The sequence below is a fragment of the Bos mutus genome, chromosome 19 (assembly GCF_027580195.1).
Source record: "Bos mutus isolate GX-2022 chromosome 19, NWIPB_WYAK_1.1, whole genome shotgun sequence".
NCBI classification, from domain to species: domain Eukaryota; kingdom Metazoa; phylum Chordata; class Mammalia; order Artiodactyla; family Bovidae; genus Bos; species Bos mutus.
The window spans coordinates 9,606,717-9,623,348 of NC_091635.1; the positions used below are offsets into that span (position 1 = coordinate 9,606,717).

The 16,632-nt window shown below is 48.1% G+C and overlaps 1 long non-coding RNA gene across 2 annotated transcripts; it reads right to left on the reverse strand.

Annotated features, from left to right (window-relative positions):
• Window positions 1–891: 891 nt before the first annotated feature.
• On the reverse strand, window positions 892–15,962 carry LOC138992069 (uncharacterized). 2 transcript variants are annotated; one of them, XR_011467910.1, is made up of 3 exons: window positions 15,283–15,962; window positions 14,021–14,177; window positions 892–9,594 (listed from the first exon to the last, which is right to left on the reverse strand). It is a non-coding gene; the product is annotated as an uncharacterized lncRNA (long non-coding RNA). The 2 variants fall into 2 exon arrangements; XR_011467911.1 differs by having other exon boundaries at window positions 892–4,891; window positions 15,283–15,959.
• Window positions 15,963–16,632: the final 670 nt, after the last annotated feature.

Consider the following 16,632-nt stretch of genomic DNA (forward strand, 5'->3'; position numbering starts at 1 on the left):
ACCCTTGAATAGCACTTGGCAAAAAAAAAAAAAATGTATTACTGACAACAACCTGGATAGATCTCAAGGGCATTACGCTGAGAAAAAAGGTTGTATCTCCAAGGGTCACATACAGGATGATTTTATATCATTTTGTCAAAATGACAACATCATAGAGATGGAAAAGGGATCAGTGCTTGCTAGGGGTTGTAGGCAGTGGGGAAGGTTATAGGCAGTGGGTGTGACTCTAAAGGATGTCGAGGAGATCTTGGTAGTGAGGGAATACTCCTGTGCCTTGACTGTGGTGGCTACATAAATCTGCACATCTGATCAAATGAGAGGACTGTACACAATTTTATGAGTGTCAGTTTCCTGGTTTTGATACTGTATTATAATCATGTAAGATGTAACTCGGAGAAGGCAATGGCACCCTGCTCCAGTACTCTTGCCTGGAAAATCCCATGGACGGAGGAGCCTGGAAGGCTGCAGACCATGGGGTCGCAAAGAGTCAGAAACGACTGAGCGACTTCATTTTCACTTTTCACTTTCATGCATTGGAGAAGGGAAATGGCAACCCACTCCAGTGTTCTTGCCTGGAGAACCCCAGGGACGGGGGAGCCTGGTGGGCTGCCATCTATGGGGTCACACAGAGTCAGACACGACTGAAGCGACTTAGCAGCAGCAGCAAGATGGAACTGTTGTGGAAAACGGGGTGAAGAGTACACAGGACCTCTCTGTACACAGTTTCCTGTTAATTTATTTTATTTTTTAACATTTTAACATTTATGTGGGATCTTTTTTAGATGTGGCATGGGATCTTTAATTGTGGCACGTGGGATCTTGTTCTCTGACTAGGGTTCAAACCTGGGCCCTGCATTAGGAGAGCTGACTCTTAGCCACTGGATCACCAGTGAAGTTCCCCTGTCAATTTATGAATATTTCAAATGAAGAAGCCGTTTGCTGTTTTTTTCTTTTTTTTAAAATATACACTGGGAAGGATGATATAAGTTGAAACATTCTATGGTTCTACTTTCTGAGAATAAATGAGGAAACATTGATTCCTTTTAGACTAAATATTCACAATGTAAGGCTAACTAAAGAAAGAAATACAGATCTCTGTAATTTCCAAACTACTGGGGTGGGGATGAACTACCGAAAGCTCAATCAAAAAGACAAGAAAAGAGGAAAATATAAAAATGTAAAATAAGAAATTTCATAATATGGTAGCTACAAACCCAGAATAAGAATTATGATTATGAATGGACTAAATTTGCCAGTAAAATGACAGAGGTTATCAGATTGGACTAAAAAAAAATTTACTATCAAGATACATTTTAATTACAAAAGATTCTGTTTAATTACAGAAAGATGAGGACTAGATATGAGAAGCAAACACTAGCAAGAAGAAGCTGGCTTATACTAGTGAGAGGTGATAACCAATTTCTTCTTTTGAACATTCATAGATCGACAGGAAATGGTAGACGTTTTTTTGGTTATAATTTTAATTGTTGATTCCTATTTGGTTGCACTGGATCTCTGTTGCTGTGTGTGGGCTTTCTGTAGTTGCAGCGAGCAGGGGTACTCCTCACTGGGGTGGGGGGTTTCTCATTGCAGTGGCTTCTCTTGCTGTGGGGCACAGGCTCTAGGCACGTGGGCTTCAGCAGTTACACTTCACAGGCTCTAGAGCCCAGGCTTAGTAGCGGTGGTGCACGGGCTTCGTTGCCCCTCATCGCGTGGAATCTTCCCAGGCCAGGGTTGAACCCGTGTCCCCTGCATTCACAGGCAGATTCTTCTCCGCTGTGTCACCAGGGAAATTCCAGGAAATGGTAAACTTCAAGGCAATAGAGCATCCACAGGGAAACTTGCATGTGAGTGTTCGTAGCAATGTTACTCATAACAGCAAAAATGTGGAAGGAATATAAACGTCCATGACTGATGAGTGGAGACACAAAATGTGGCACGTGCATAAAATAGAACAGTGTTCAGCATAAAAAGGAATGTTATAACGTGGATGAACCCTGAAGACGTGTTAAGGAAAGAAGCCAGGTACAACAACTTCATGTTCCTTTCATATCAAAGGCCAGAATGGACACATCTCAGAGAGAGAGAAAGTGGATTGCCTGGGGCTGAGAGGGCAGTGGTAGTGGTAATGAGGTGCTTGCTGACAAGCCTGGGGTTCCTTTTAGGGGCAACAAAATGTTCTAAAACAAGATTGTGATGACGGACACACAGCGCTATGACTCCTGAAAACCGCGGTACTATACGCTTGAAACTGGGTGACTCATGAGTGTTAACTGGACCTAAACAAAGCTGTTTTGGAAAAGAGACTTTAACAATCCCCCAAACCCGGGCCACAACCCATTTCCAGGATTCATAGTAGAATCAATTTCTAACAGTTCACATATTTAATTCGCATCAGAATTGGGACTCAGACATCAGTTCTTTCAAGAATTCTGGGTCATTGCAACATGCAGCCACTTAGAGCTTCAATAGACCAGGTGACAGCTATGTTTGCCCCAAACCCGAAAACTCTCAGCTAGACCTTCTGGGGCCCCCAAGTCTGACGCTCACTCTTGCATGGTGGCAGACACTCTATTCAGTGCTCCACCTGGCTGGGCAGAAGCACAAAGGCACCGGGCACCGTAATCGCGGCCCAGGCCACGGGCACGGTCAGCTGATGGACCTCCCACTCCTCTGCTTTGGGGCCTGAAGGAGCAGCTACTCACAACAAATGTCGAAGTGTTCCATCGTCTCCTGGAGATGTGGGTGCTCCCCGTGATGCTCAGATTATCCAGGGCCCGTAAGACCACATTCCAGCCTCCAAAACACCTGCGCTTCTGCGGCAGGTAGAGAGTCCAGGAAAAGGAACGAGAGCCTCAGATGTTCCACTGTCCCCTGGATCTGGCCTGCTCACCGGAAGAGGAGCTGAGAGATCCTGGGAAGGTGTCAGCTTCAGCAGAGACCCCGAGTCCCACACCACATTGGGTTGGAGAGGGTCCCCCAAAGATTCACGTCTACCTGGAGTTGTGAGGGAGACTATTTGGGAAGTAACTAGTGAGATGAGATCCTCCTGGATGAGAGTGGGCCCTCATCCAATGAAAGAGTCCTTATGAGAAAGCAGAGGTGCATAGGGCAGAGGCCATGTGACACAGAGGCAGTGACCACAGAGATGCAGCCACAGACCAAGGATCACCAAAGCTCCTGGAGGCCTTAGAAGTGGGGAGAGGCAGGTAAGCTCCCTGCCTTCATGCCTTTAACTCCCATCTTGCACACCAGGGTCAGTCCTGGGCAACAAGATGGCCAGATGATTTCTCACTGTGGACCAGAAAGGAAAAGGCTTTGAGATCAGAGGCTGCCTGACCACACCCACCTCTCTCCTCTGTTTCTGGAGGAAAGACATCATGGGGAAGGAAAGCACATTCAGATTAATACATTCTGCAAGGGGATGGTCCCCGGCAGTAACTGAAGACACTGGGCCACTCTGCTGCCCCTCCTGTGTCCCACCCTCGCCCCAGCAGATCGCCCCGTGAGACAAAGGACAGCACAGTACACTGCATGCTGGGGGGTGGGGTGGAAAACTGACCCCCCACGCCCACCCCATAGCAACAAGATCGTCTTGCCTGAAGTCTGAAGGGCTCAGGGTTCAGCTGAAGCACCCGCTTCCGCTGAAGGTAGCCAAGAAGCAGACCCGCAGGTACATCAGAGCTCGGGCAAGGAGGGCAGGCAGCTCCCATCTGTTCCCGTCATGTCAAGGTGGACGGGACAGGATTCTCGAGTTCCTGTGGACCCAGGGAGGCCACTGACGTGGCTGGAGAGCCAGCCATGCCTCCCCACATATCACCCACTAGTGGGCTGGGAGTGCCCCTTCTCATAAGAATGAGAGCAGAGACTCTGTCAGATCTCCAACACTGGCTGGCTAGGGGAAGAGAGGACAGTGCCTGAAGACCCAGGGGTCACCATGGGACACGAGAGAAACCTCCAAGAATCTGATGGGAACCCCACCCCCATAGCCCTTGGCCAGCCACGGGCATGCACCTCTCTGGGTGACACCCCGAGGCTCAGTGCCCTCGGCAGGCTGCAGGTGTGGGCTCCTGGGATGTGAAGGGGTCAGAGGGCTCCCGCATTCTCCTCCTGGCAGCTGCGCCTGGGCTTGGAGAGGAACTTGGAGCAGACGGAGGTGGTGGACTCACCCTCGAAAGGGCTCAGATTTTTACCTGAGAGGGATGAAGCTTTAAACCAGATGCCGCTAGAGGAAAATGCCTGACGGAACTGTTTACTGGGTTAACAGGAGTTAAATTTAGTGTTCTTGTTGTCAAGCAGGAATGAGGGCCTGTCAGAGGAATGTCTGAGCAGAGACGAAAATAGAATCGCACGTCTGCACACAGCGGACTGAGAGCCGGCATCTCACACCTGCTCAAGACAGACACTGACATCCGCACACTGAGCGCAGAACTTGAACAAAAGGACAGCAACCGTCACGGATAAAGAAAGGAGTTAATAAAGAAGCAAACACAAAGGAGCAGATCTCCCCGAGCCCAGGAAAACTCATCCTAGATCTGAAAATGAGACTGACAACTAGCAGTTTGAAAACATCAGCGAGACACGCACGCGTCGGGCAAGAGTAATCGAGAAAATGGAGAAACCGCAAATACATGTTAGGAATGAGAGCGTCTTATCTTGTGTCTTGTGCTTAGTCGCTTAGTCATGTCCGACTCTTTGCGACCCCATGAACTGTAGCCCACCAGGCTTCCTCTGTCCACGGGGAGTCTCTAGGGAAGAATACTGGAGTGGGTTCCCATGCCCTTCTCCATGGGATCTTCCCGACCAAGGAATTGAACCGCAGTCTCCTGCATTGCAGGTGGATGCTTTAGCAGCTGAGCTACCGGGGAAGCCCCTAATGAGGGCGTAGTTACTGCAAATAAAAAGGAAAGTTAGATGTGAAAGCTGTAGGTACCATTTCATGCCAATAACTTGAAATTCTAGAACAACGTTTTGAGAAACGTGGTCTCCTGATCATGCTGGTTCATCTAGTAAGTTTTCAAAATGGACAAACGTACATACACGTAGTCTTAGACGTTTATCACCATCATCCCCATCACAACCTGTAACAAAGAGATTCCTACTGAGATTAAATACTTTAAGCATGGGTCACAGGCTGAGGAAGAGTTTTGGCGGCCTCGATCATGGCTCTGTCCTGGATTTAACTGAATGAGACACTTGATTTTGGAGCAAAGGCAACAACTCGGTCGCCCACGGTAGCCAGGAGCCAAGCGGTCCGTCCTCCACTCTGCTGCAACAGAAGCACAGAAAACCAAATGGAAGGTGTGGCCTCAGTGAGAAGGGGAGAGAAAACCAACTCTTTTCCATAAATCTAGTTTTCAAATCGTTCTGTCCAAACAAGCTACTCCTTCCCAGATGGTCCCTTCCCCTCCACGAGGGTCCACCTTCAACGCCAGTTACCACTTTCTTCCAACTCCCCCAGGTGAAATTCTACCTTCGTCTCCAAAGACTTAATTGGAGTGAAAATCAATTCACAAAGCTTCCCTGATCCCCTGTCTCCCCAGATCTGACCTCCCTCCCCCGGGTGCCCCAATATCTACACGATGCCTCCTGAAGAACCCTTTCCAGGGCTCCTGGGAAGAAGGGCCCGCCCCTTCCCTTAGAGCAGAGGTTCTGTCTGGCTGTTTTTCAATCATTTGTCCTGTCTTCCTACTTAGGTGTCCAGGTACACGGTACTCATCCCAAGCCATTTTGCATGTGTTCTAGAAAACATGTTTGCCCATGTAACTAAAGAGAAGAATGGGCCACATTCGAGGCTCAATCCTGGAGGGCTCCCTAAAGAAAATGCCTGTACAGAGTAAAGAAAAGCTGCTTTGTCGGTGCGGACTCTGAACAGGGTGGTCTGCACCGAGTGGTGGATAAGGCCTTGGGACACCTGACCCGGCCTCAGATTTGCTGCTAACTCGTGTGTGTGACCACAGGCCAATCATTGACTTGTGGGCTGAATCACCTTTCTGTATTGAGATGTGAGGACCTTTGAGGTACACTAAATCCTAGAGGTCCTTTCAAATCCCCCCAGTTCTATGTGGACTCTATTATCTGTCAATCTCCTTATCTAGGAAGAGTAACCCAGCTGTGGGGAGGCATGTGGAACTCCAGGAATGCTGTGAGTGGTCATTTGAGGATGGCTCACCTGAGCCAGAGGGCATCTCAGGTGGCTCAGTGGCAAAGAATCCGCCTGCCAATGCAGGAGACACAGGAGACGTGGGTTTGATCCCTGGGTAGGGAAGATCCCCTGGAGAAGGAAATGGCAACCCACTCCAAAATTCTTGCCTGGAAAAATCCCATGGACAGAGGAGCCTGGCATGCTACAGTTCATGGGGTCACAAAGAGTCAGACACGACTCAGCAACTGAGCACGCACACACGCACACCTGGGCCGCAAAGACAGCCGCTCCTCACCCCACACCCAGTTACCTGGTCACTGGAACAGGTCTGGCCAGGATATTTGGCTGCTGGGGAGCTGTCATCACTTTTTAAACATGATGTGATTTTCAATTGGTGGCTGGTCCTTCCAGGGCCCTGACTGCAACACAAGGAACCACGGGGGAATCCAGAACTTGAAGGTGAGGGCCACCCGCCACAGGACAGTTTTGCTGGGGAATTCAGCTCTGCTGCACACATCCCATTCTTGCCTGAAGTTAATGACCATATTAGGTGGCAGGATTCAGGTTGTCCTGAATGCTTGTCCCCCAGGCAGGCTGCTGCTGCGGCCGTCCCTTTCTGAGGAAGCACCCAAGCTCAATCTGAACCACTGAAGAGCTCCTGTACCCACACAACCAGGCCCTGAGAACGTGCCCTGAGCCTCCTGTAGTGACACACAGCACAGGGGCTGCGACTACTCATAAACGGGAGGATTGCCTGTGACAGAGAACCTCCGGTTACCCTGCCATTGGGTAATGTGTTTAACAATTCTTGCCTGGAGAATCCCATGGACAATGGAGCCTGGCAGGCTACAGTCCACGGGGTTGCAAGAGTCAGACGTGACTTAGCAACTCACACACACATTTATAGACCCCATGGTCTACATGAGACAAGAGGCACAAATGGGAACTGTCCTGGGCAAACGGGACGTTTGGTCAAGCTGGCTGAAGGAAGCAAGCGCTAAGAAGCTGGGGAGAAGAACAAGAGACCTTTGTGGGCTGAAGAGAGAAGGACATTTTCTGAAGGATTAAGGAGGTTGGAGCTGGATTCGAAGGACACTGGCGTTAGGACCAGGCAGAGTGCTGGGCCCTGGGCTGGAGGAGCAGGAAGCCCCCAGCACCTTGGGCTTAAAGGTGGAGGGAGGGTTAGCAGGTCAGCAGGATGGGGAGAGCCACTTGCAGGAGCCACGGGCTGTGGTCAGGGGCTGTAGCCAGAGTGAGGTTGTAGCCAGACTGAGGGTGGGAGGTGGAGGAATGGACATGCTGGCCCAGCTCTCCTTCCTCCTCCCCGTGCACATTCACAATTCTGGGGTGCCACAGGGCAGTCTGCAGACAGTGGGTGGGGTGTCCAGGGCATCACCCCACGTGTTTGTCCACCGCATTTTTTAGACTCGAAAACCATACTTATTCTCTTGCTGTGCTGTGCTTAGTCGCTCAGTCGTGTCTGACTCTTTGCGACCCCATGACCAGAGCCTGCCAGGCTTCTCTGTCCATGGGGATTCTCCAGGCAAGAATACTGGAGTGGGTTGCCATGCTCTCCTCCAGAGGATCTTCCCAACCCAGGGATCGAACTCAGGTCTCCCACGTTGCAGGTGGATTCTTTATCAGATGAGCCACCAGGGAAGCCCATTCTCTTGCTATGTATGTGGAGTATAGTTTATGACAGCTGCTCTTCATTTCTAAACAAGAGCAGTTTGGCTTTCCACCATTTCAAAACAACAAAATTGGTTTTTCGTTTGTTGTAATCTGTGGGGGGAGCTGTGCTGGGTCCCTATTGCGGCACACAGGCTCTGATGCTGTGCACGGGCTTTCTCTCTAGTTGCGGCGAGTGGGGGCGACTCTTCGTTCTGGTGCGTGGGCTTCTCACTGCGGTGGCTTCTCTTGTTACAAAGCACAGGCTCTAGGCACGCAGGCTCAGTAGTTGAGGTGCGTGGGCTTAGTTACTCCAAGGCGTACGGAATCCTCCCAGATCAGGGATCAAACCCAGGTCCCCTGCATTGGATTCTTAATCACTGGACCACCAGGGAAGTCCCCAGGATGGGATTTTTAAAGGATCATACTTTAAAAAAGTATGTTGCAGCCACAGCCGCAGACTGGACATCAGGAGTGGAGCTGGGTGAAGGGGTGGTGCGGGTATTGGACGTCTAGGACCCTGTCTTGGTCCCTACTAACAGTATCCATAGTTGTGAGGACAACTTGAGCTGCTGTCTTCTGTGTTCGTCTCAGGGTGGGCACCTGGTGTGGAGGCAGGAGTCATCATGAAGATCGTGAGCTGGCAGGTGCCAGAGATAGAGAAACTCAACGCTGCACCCAGAGCCCCTCCCCTTGACATCCGTCACCGCTGATGCCAGGGAGGCTAACTTGGGGTGGCACTGAGATGGGGCATGTGGGGAAACGGATGCGGTCTTGCAGCTGAAACTGCTTCCTCTATGTCCCTTTTCCTGCCCGGAACACAGACCTGCTTCTGGGGGCTGCCCTGGCTGCTACGGCACCGTGTTGGGGCAGCCATGAGGGTGCCATGCTGAATTGGCAGGGCGACTGAAACACCCCGGGCAGGGACCTGCCTTCAAGCTCCTTGTTGTAGGAGGAAAAGACACCTTTGCGTGTTCAGGCCACTGTTGGTTGGGCTTCCGCTACCTGCAGCTCAAAGCCTTCCTGAGACATTCCTCATGGTGGGTAATACAAATCCTGGCTTTTCTGATGCATTTAATAAAAAAACCACAAATAACCAATTCAATGGCCTCATCAAAACAAGCATCACGCATAGCATACGTAGAAGATGAGCAGCTGGTGGGGAATGTCCTTTAAGGAAGCAGCAACCCTGAAGGGAAGAGACTCTGAGAATTCTATAGTTCTCCACCCACACCTGCAGATCTTCAAAACGTGACAAGAGCACCAGGCTGGGGGAATCCTCCAGGCAGGGTCCTCAGAGTGGGGTCATGGACCAGCTTTAGGGAAGGGACATCACTGGGGTTGTATGAAAGTTATCAGTACATGACGTGTGCAAATTCTGGGAAATTTAACCATAGCTTTTAGCAAATATACAAAGAGCTTCAATCATGAAGGACCACAGTCACCTTCAGATGATCCAAGCAAATCAGCCTGCGCCAGAACCTGGTCTTTTCTGCCGGGTATTACATCAGGATGTGTATCAATGTCAGGAAAACTTCTAAGAAGTTAACCCTCAAAAGGACAAACATTGTTTTCTTTTTTTTTTAATGATGGCATCCTCCTGAGTTCACAGCCCTTGTGAGATTCCTGGGGAAGAGCAGAAAGTAGAAATGCTTGACAGGTGAAGCCTGGAGGTGAGAGTCTTCTGCTGGGACTCTCTTGTGGTCAGTCTACAAGGAGGGTTCATGAGAAATAGCATATTTGCATCATCTCCAAGTGTCTCCTCCCTGATTTCCTATCAGCTGCAGGGAGAATAAAGAAACAGCGATTATGCCGTGAAGGAACTGAGCATACTGAACCAGTAAGGGGTGTTGGACCAGGTGCCCTGATGGGGTGCCCTTTGCAGGTACGGCATCCCCATACAAGTTGCTGCCAAAAATGCATAACCCCCATCTGCTCCTGTGGAAATGTGACATAAACCCCAAATAAGGAGCCATCTATTATTTTCCAAAAGGCCGGTATGAGGGGTCATTCTTGCAAAAAAAAAAAAACCCATGTTGGGACTTCCCTAGGGTCCAGTGTGTAAGATTCCGAGCCTCCACTGTAGGGAACCCAGGTTGGATCCCCAGTCAGGGAACTAGATCCCACATGCCACAGTGAAGACCCAGTGCAGGCAAAAGAAATACATATTTTTAAAAAGATTTTTTTAAATGTCCATGTCACAGCAGATGAAGAAAAGCCATAGAAAGTCCAGATTAAAGGAGGCTAAAGAAACAGGACAACTAAACGCAATGCCTGATTGTGGACTGGATCCTAGACTGGAGGGAAAATGCTATAAAAGACGTTACTTTGGATCAACTGACAAATCTGAATTCAAACAGTAGATCAGACAAGTGTTGCTTCCATGTTAAATTTACTGATGTTAGTAACTATACAATGGTTTTATGGTTATGTAAGTGGACATTCCTATTCTTAGCAATTATGCACAGAAAGGTTTAGGGCTAAAGGGCTGGGTGTTTGCAAGTAACCTTTCTAATGGTAGAGAGAGAGCACACAAAAATAGTAAACGGGTGAAATATTAGCAGCTAAGTTTGGGCATACAGGTGTTCTTTATAGTAAAAATTTTGGGCAATTTTTCTGTACTTTTGAAATTCTTTCAAAAAAGAAAACAATCTAAAAGGCAGGGCCCTTCCCTCTGTGGGTTGGGGAGGTGACGTGGGGGAGACAGGACCGTGGAGAGGCAATTGGTGTCCATGTCAGGCAGGGGGGTGGGGAGGATCAGTGAGATCAGTGAGGATCAGGATCAGCTGAGAATCAGTGATGGAATCAAACGAAGAAGGAAAACAGGTCATCGGGAATCATTTCACTAATCTGCATCAGGGATTCACTCATCCTTTTGACCCTGGAGCCTCCCTAATTCTTATTTAAAAGTCTTACGTCTTGGAATCTTGAGCCATTTGGCTGATAAACAAGCCTCACTGTTCTTGAATGGAGGGAAGCAGACCCTCCCAGTTTCCATTATTGATGTGGACCAAGCCATAGCCGGAAAGCCCAGTAGCCACTGGTGGGGCCGACAACCAGGCAATGCCATCAAATAGGTGGGTCCATGAGGGAGTCTAAGTTTGAACAAAGGCCAGGCTGCTGCTGCTGTTCACTAGCTCTGCACAAGGAAATGCCCACCAGATGCAGATGAACAGGTGGGAGAAAGTGGGATTTGAGCAGGAGGACCTGTTCCTGTCCCCAAGGGCCTGTCAACAGCTCCCTTTGTTCCCAAGTGGCTGCCTGCCGCTGATCAGCACTTCCCCGCCACGTCAGAAGGAAGCTGTGCACAATGCGGACTGATGGTGATTTTTTTTCTCTTCCAGCTCTAAGAGCATCTTTGCTTTCAGCTGCCTCGGTGAAGTGGAGTTGAGTCATAGAGATGAGCAGAGATGCCCAGACAGCTGGGTAGAGTGAGGACAGGGCTGAGAACGGAATCACCAGGGGCTGGAGGGCTGATGTCAGTTAGGAGGACACACAGGGGCATCTCCAGGGAACACAAGAACATGGTCCTGCCAGAGGTCAGGGGTCAGAGCGCCCGAGAAGGTCCCTGGTCTGGAGGCCTGCTCCCTGACCGTGTACACCACCTGCCTCCAGCAGCTCTTCCAAGACTCTCAGAATGACAGGTGAGTGTGCTCAGTCACCAAGTCATTTCCGACTCTGACTCTTAGGACCCCATGGACTATTGCCTGCCAGGCTCCTCTGTCCCTGTGATTTTCCAGGCAAGAATACTGGAGAGGGTTGATTTCCTTCTCCAGAGGATCTTCCCAACCCAGGGATCGAGCCCACGTCTCCTGCATCTCCTGCATAGGCAGGCGGGTTCTTTAACATTGGGAAGCCCCTTGGAATGACACCATCACTCAAAATTCTGCCCAAGAACCACTCATCAGTCGTGATCAGTCAACTATACCCACTCTGTGGCAAGTCGTTCTCATCGATTTTTAAAGGATTTTTCCCTAGATGGCTACTTGGATCAGGTAACTGGACACAGCTGGCTGGGAAGAGAAATGACAGCTGGCATTTATGCTCTGGGCAGCGAGTCTTCGTATTTCTCTGGCCTTGTGACCCCATCTGTGCTTTTCAAACTAGAAACAAATATTTTTAATGCTTCTGAGAAAGGATAAATGTCTGAGGATAGCCAAGAACATCTCAAAACCAAGGAATAAAAAGGGAGGTTTGACTCACCAACTATTAATAGCCTCTTTAGAAACAACTGTAATGAAAAGAATACTCTTGGCACATGAAAAGAAGCCATTCCAAAAATATATGGGAATTTAACATATGATAAAAGTGGTATCTCAATGGGAAAATGAAAATTTAATTAATAGATTGTGTTGGCATTATCAAATACGTCTCTGGAATAAAATAAACGTATATCCTTTCCTCATAACATAAACAAAAATGAACCCTTGATGGATTAAAAATCCAAAGGTCAAAAAAAGAAAATTCATATTAAATATTAGAAGAAAATTAAGGGAACTATTTATTTTGGAGCAATGGCAACCTCTTTAAGACAAGAAACTCCGAACTATACAGAAAAAAATAGACATATTTGACTCTATAAAATTAAAATTTTGGAAAATATAACACAAAGTCAAAAGGCAAGTATTAGACTTATTTATTAGATTAGATTGATTGATTAGATTATTAATATTAGATTATGCTTATAATATATAGGTAAGTATAAGTTTAATATCACTTAATATCACAAAAACACCTACTAATTTATTTTTAAAGACAACCCTAGGGACTTCGCTGGTGGTCCAGTGGTTAAGAATCTGCCTTGCAATGCAGGGGACACAGGTTTGAGCCCTGGCTGGGGAACTAAGGTTCCACATGCCAAGCAGCAGCTAATCCCAAGTGCCACAGCTACTGAGGCTGCTTCACAATTAGTGAAGCTGTGAGCTGCGACAAAAGATCTCGTATGACAAAACTAAGACCCCATGCAGCAGACAACTAAAGACGTAAACATTTTTTTTTTTTTTAAGACAACCCTAAAGGAAGATAGTCACAAGGCATGAACTGGCAATGCCCAGAGGGGAAAATTCAAACGGATACAGCAAAAGGGTGTACGTTGGCACGTGAAGATCACATAAGGACTCAGGGAAATATACATCAAAACTCCCACGAGTTGTCATTTCTCACTCCCCCCAGCTCTTTATTTTGCAAATATTGATATTTCCCCCCAGGCTGCAGTTTGTGAAGTCTGATTTATTCTTTTTAAAAAACGTGTGGTTAGTATTTCTTGCACTAAGAAATATTGAGATGGGACAATTACGCAATGTCGCTCAGCCTAATAAGCGCATGTTTCCCCTTCTTCATGAACCCGAACTAACTCAGCATCCAGAACGTATTTAGTCAATGGTCCCAGCCAAGCAGCTGAAGTAGGAACCTAGAACAATGAGCTCTTTGTGGCCACAACGCTCAGCGAGGCAGCTTCCTCAAGTAAATTAACTAAAGACGGTCTTCTGGGGAAAAGTTGGGGGAACCTTGCATTTTTGTTCTAGCTCTCACCGTTTTTAAACAGGCCTTTAGAATTTTCTCTGCATTTTGGATTCTATATCAGACTATGGTTTGAATGACAGTTTCTGCATCTTCCATAATCAACCCATTCACTCAAATAACATCCTTCGCCCTTTTGTGGGCTGCACCCCACAGGCCAGCAAGCTTCGTAGCTGCCCAGCCTCGAGACCAAAGAAAGAGACCAGAGACAACACAGAGACATCAATGGTTCACTGGAAAGAGGATCTTACACAGGGGTCCTGGAGGGACACCCCACCAGGTGTGGCAGACCCCAGCCAGGACATGGCAGCAGTCTTTGTTGCTCGGGAGAGAAGGAGGCTACTGTTTATTCGGGGAATTGACATCAGGTGGGCTCAGAGTTACCAGGGACTGTTGAAACCCTACAGCGGAGAGGGCTGGCTGGTCAAGTGAGGGAAGCCAGCAATTAGTCAAGCAGGGAATACAGAGAACAAGAGAAAGAGACATCTTCAATTGTCTGACCATACTCCCATTGTTTCAGTGGGTTTTCCCCTACATTCCCACTTAGACTTTTAACTCAATCTGTGTAGGAAGTGATAGGATCAAAGTAACGATACCCTTTTGCATATTATTGCAAAACATCCCACTTTCCAAACACATAAGAGAATGAGTCACACAACCTGGAGAGCACTAGACCACAGTGCTTACCTGAGTCCAGGATTGACTTGAGGGAGTCCTGATCACCAGAACGGCATGCGGATCCCACCTTTACCATGTGCTGCCTGGGGGACCCTGGTGATTACCTCACCATAGGTCCTGACTATGCAAACATCCAACTCCAAGGAGGGTCCTGGTCCTGAGTTGACTTAACTAAAGAAATAATATGTTTATAACAATAGTAGGAAGTCAGTAGATAATCATCATGATTTCTTACATGAAATGCCAGACAACTGAAGGGCACTGCATAGCAGAGTGATATCCACATGGTATTTAACCAGTCAGCATTCAGGGATAACGATGATGGGAATGGAGGAGCGAGAGCTGATGTAACCAGGGGGTGAGCTGCCGTGCTCTCGTTCTGTTTACACTGGGCACAAAGGTGATGCAGCAGTACGTGGACACACCAGTTGTTTAAGGGAAAAAGCAGCGGCTGTCTAATCCAGGGGTGAGGAGGGGAGCTTAGTGGACAAGTAGCACCCGTCCGGTGGACAGAAACAGGTCAAGGGTCAGAAGAGAGGGGTGAAACCCTAGAAACAGGCTCCTTCTTTCTCCTCCCTATGCTGCTTCCCCTCTTATATCTTCAGGTCGCCTCCATCCTTAAAAATCTGGACCACTTTAAAAAGAGTCAGAACAACCATTCTGACAAACTATTAATGCACCTGAATCACGTTTGCCTGGGTTACAGAAAACAAATCCAGATAAACTATTCACACAATCCTGTCTGCTTCCACTGCAGGGGACATGGGTTCCATCCCTAATCAGGGAACTTACTAAGATCCTGATTTTTTTTTTTGGTGCAGCCAAAAAAAAAAAAAAGTTTAAAAGCAAGGCCAAGACTGGGAGAAAATATTTGCAACACATATATCCAATTAAGGACTTGTATCCAGATTCTATAAAGAATGTTTACAACGCATTAACAAGAAGACAACCTGAATTTTTTTTTTTTAAGAAAAGGGCAAATGACTTGAGTAGACAGTTTTGCAAAGAAGAAATACAGCAAACAAGCCAATGAAAAAATGCTCAATATCATGTCACTAGGAAAATGCAAACTAAAACCACTATGAGATATCCCCACTAAAGCTGGTAAAACCAGAGACTGACCGTACAAAGTATTAGCAGGGATGCACAGCAGCAGGGACTCGGGGTGTTGCTGCTGAGAATGTGAGGGACAGCTTACTTGAAAACGTCTGGTGTTTCCCTCAAAGATGCCCTCGCTCTACAACCTAGCAACCCTGTTCCTGAGTACTTACCAAGAGGTTTAAATGGGGGCACTTGTCCACACCGAGACTTGTCCATGCAGGCTCGTCACAGATCACTCAGAACAGAGAAAAACTGGTGGATGGATTGAGAATGAAACGCCTCCCAGCATCTAATGATTCACGCAGCAACGTGGGGGCAGCACAAGGGCAGCCGGCCAGGAGCTAACCCAACTGGGAGACCTCAGAGAGGGCAATGCAGCCATGAGTGTTGGGCGGCAAAGGACTTCTCTCAACCTTCTTGTTATGGGGATTTCTCAATAAGCCTGCCCCAGGAGAGGACAGCTGTGACTGGACACTTTCCACCCTGGCCTGGGCTCGGCTGGGGCACCAGGATGGGGGCAGAGGGCCTCTCTGCTGCTGGCTTTGGACCTCAGTCCGTGTCCCTGCACCTCGGGGCGGGGCTTTCTCGTGGTCCCGCCTCTCCCAGGAGTAGGCTATCTCCTCGCGTGCCTCCTCACAGGCAGAGGGCCTCTGCTCCTCCAGCCTCACCCTCCAGCCTCGGTCTCCATCTGTGTTTTCTGCTGCTCCCTCGGTGACTCCAGGCTTTTGTTCTGTAAAGGAGAGCTTTGAGGGCTTCGAGGAAGCTTTCTCGGCTGCCTGCCCTGCCCCGCCCCGTGAGCACGGCGCGGTCCCTGCGGAGGGCCCCGGGGGTCTCGGCACCCACGGCTCTTGCCCTCAGCTGCCCTGCTCCGTGCGTGCCTGCCGCGCTTCACTAGAAGTGAAGGGCTCACCTCCTGCCCAGCTCTGCCCCATGACCCACTCTCCTGCCCTCCTTGGAGGCCTGCCTGTCTTAGATCTCAGGCAGCTCCTTGATGGGTTTGGAATGATTTTGTAGATCTGTCTAGACTTCTTCTGTTAGGATGAGGGTGTGACTCTTTCCAGCTTTCTGTGTCCTAAATGAAAGCCAGAATATCTAGCTTACGGATTAAAAAAAATGGAAGGTTGAGGGAGTGACAAAATGTGAACAGCTGGAAATACTGGGCAGTAGGAATATGGGCTTTTGGTATTATTCCTCATGCTTCTTCGTATTTGTAAAATTTCAGGGACTTCCCTGGTGTTTCAGTGCTTAGGTCTCTGTGCTTCCACTGCAGAGGCATGAGTTCCATCCCTGATCAGGGAGCTAAGATAACCTCAAGCTACACAGTGAGGCCCCAAATTTAAAAATAAATAAAAATGAAAATTTCAACAATAGAAACAATGTTTATATTAATTTATATTTAAATATACATTTATAATAAATATATTTATATTGTTTAAAATATTTATAATAATTTTATAATATTTATAGACTTCCCTGGTGGCTCAGATGGTAAAGTCTCTGTCTCCAATGCAGGAGACCTG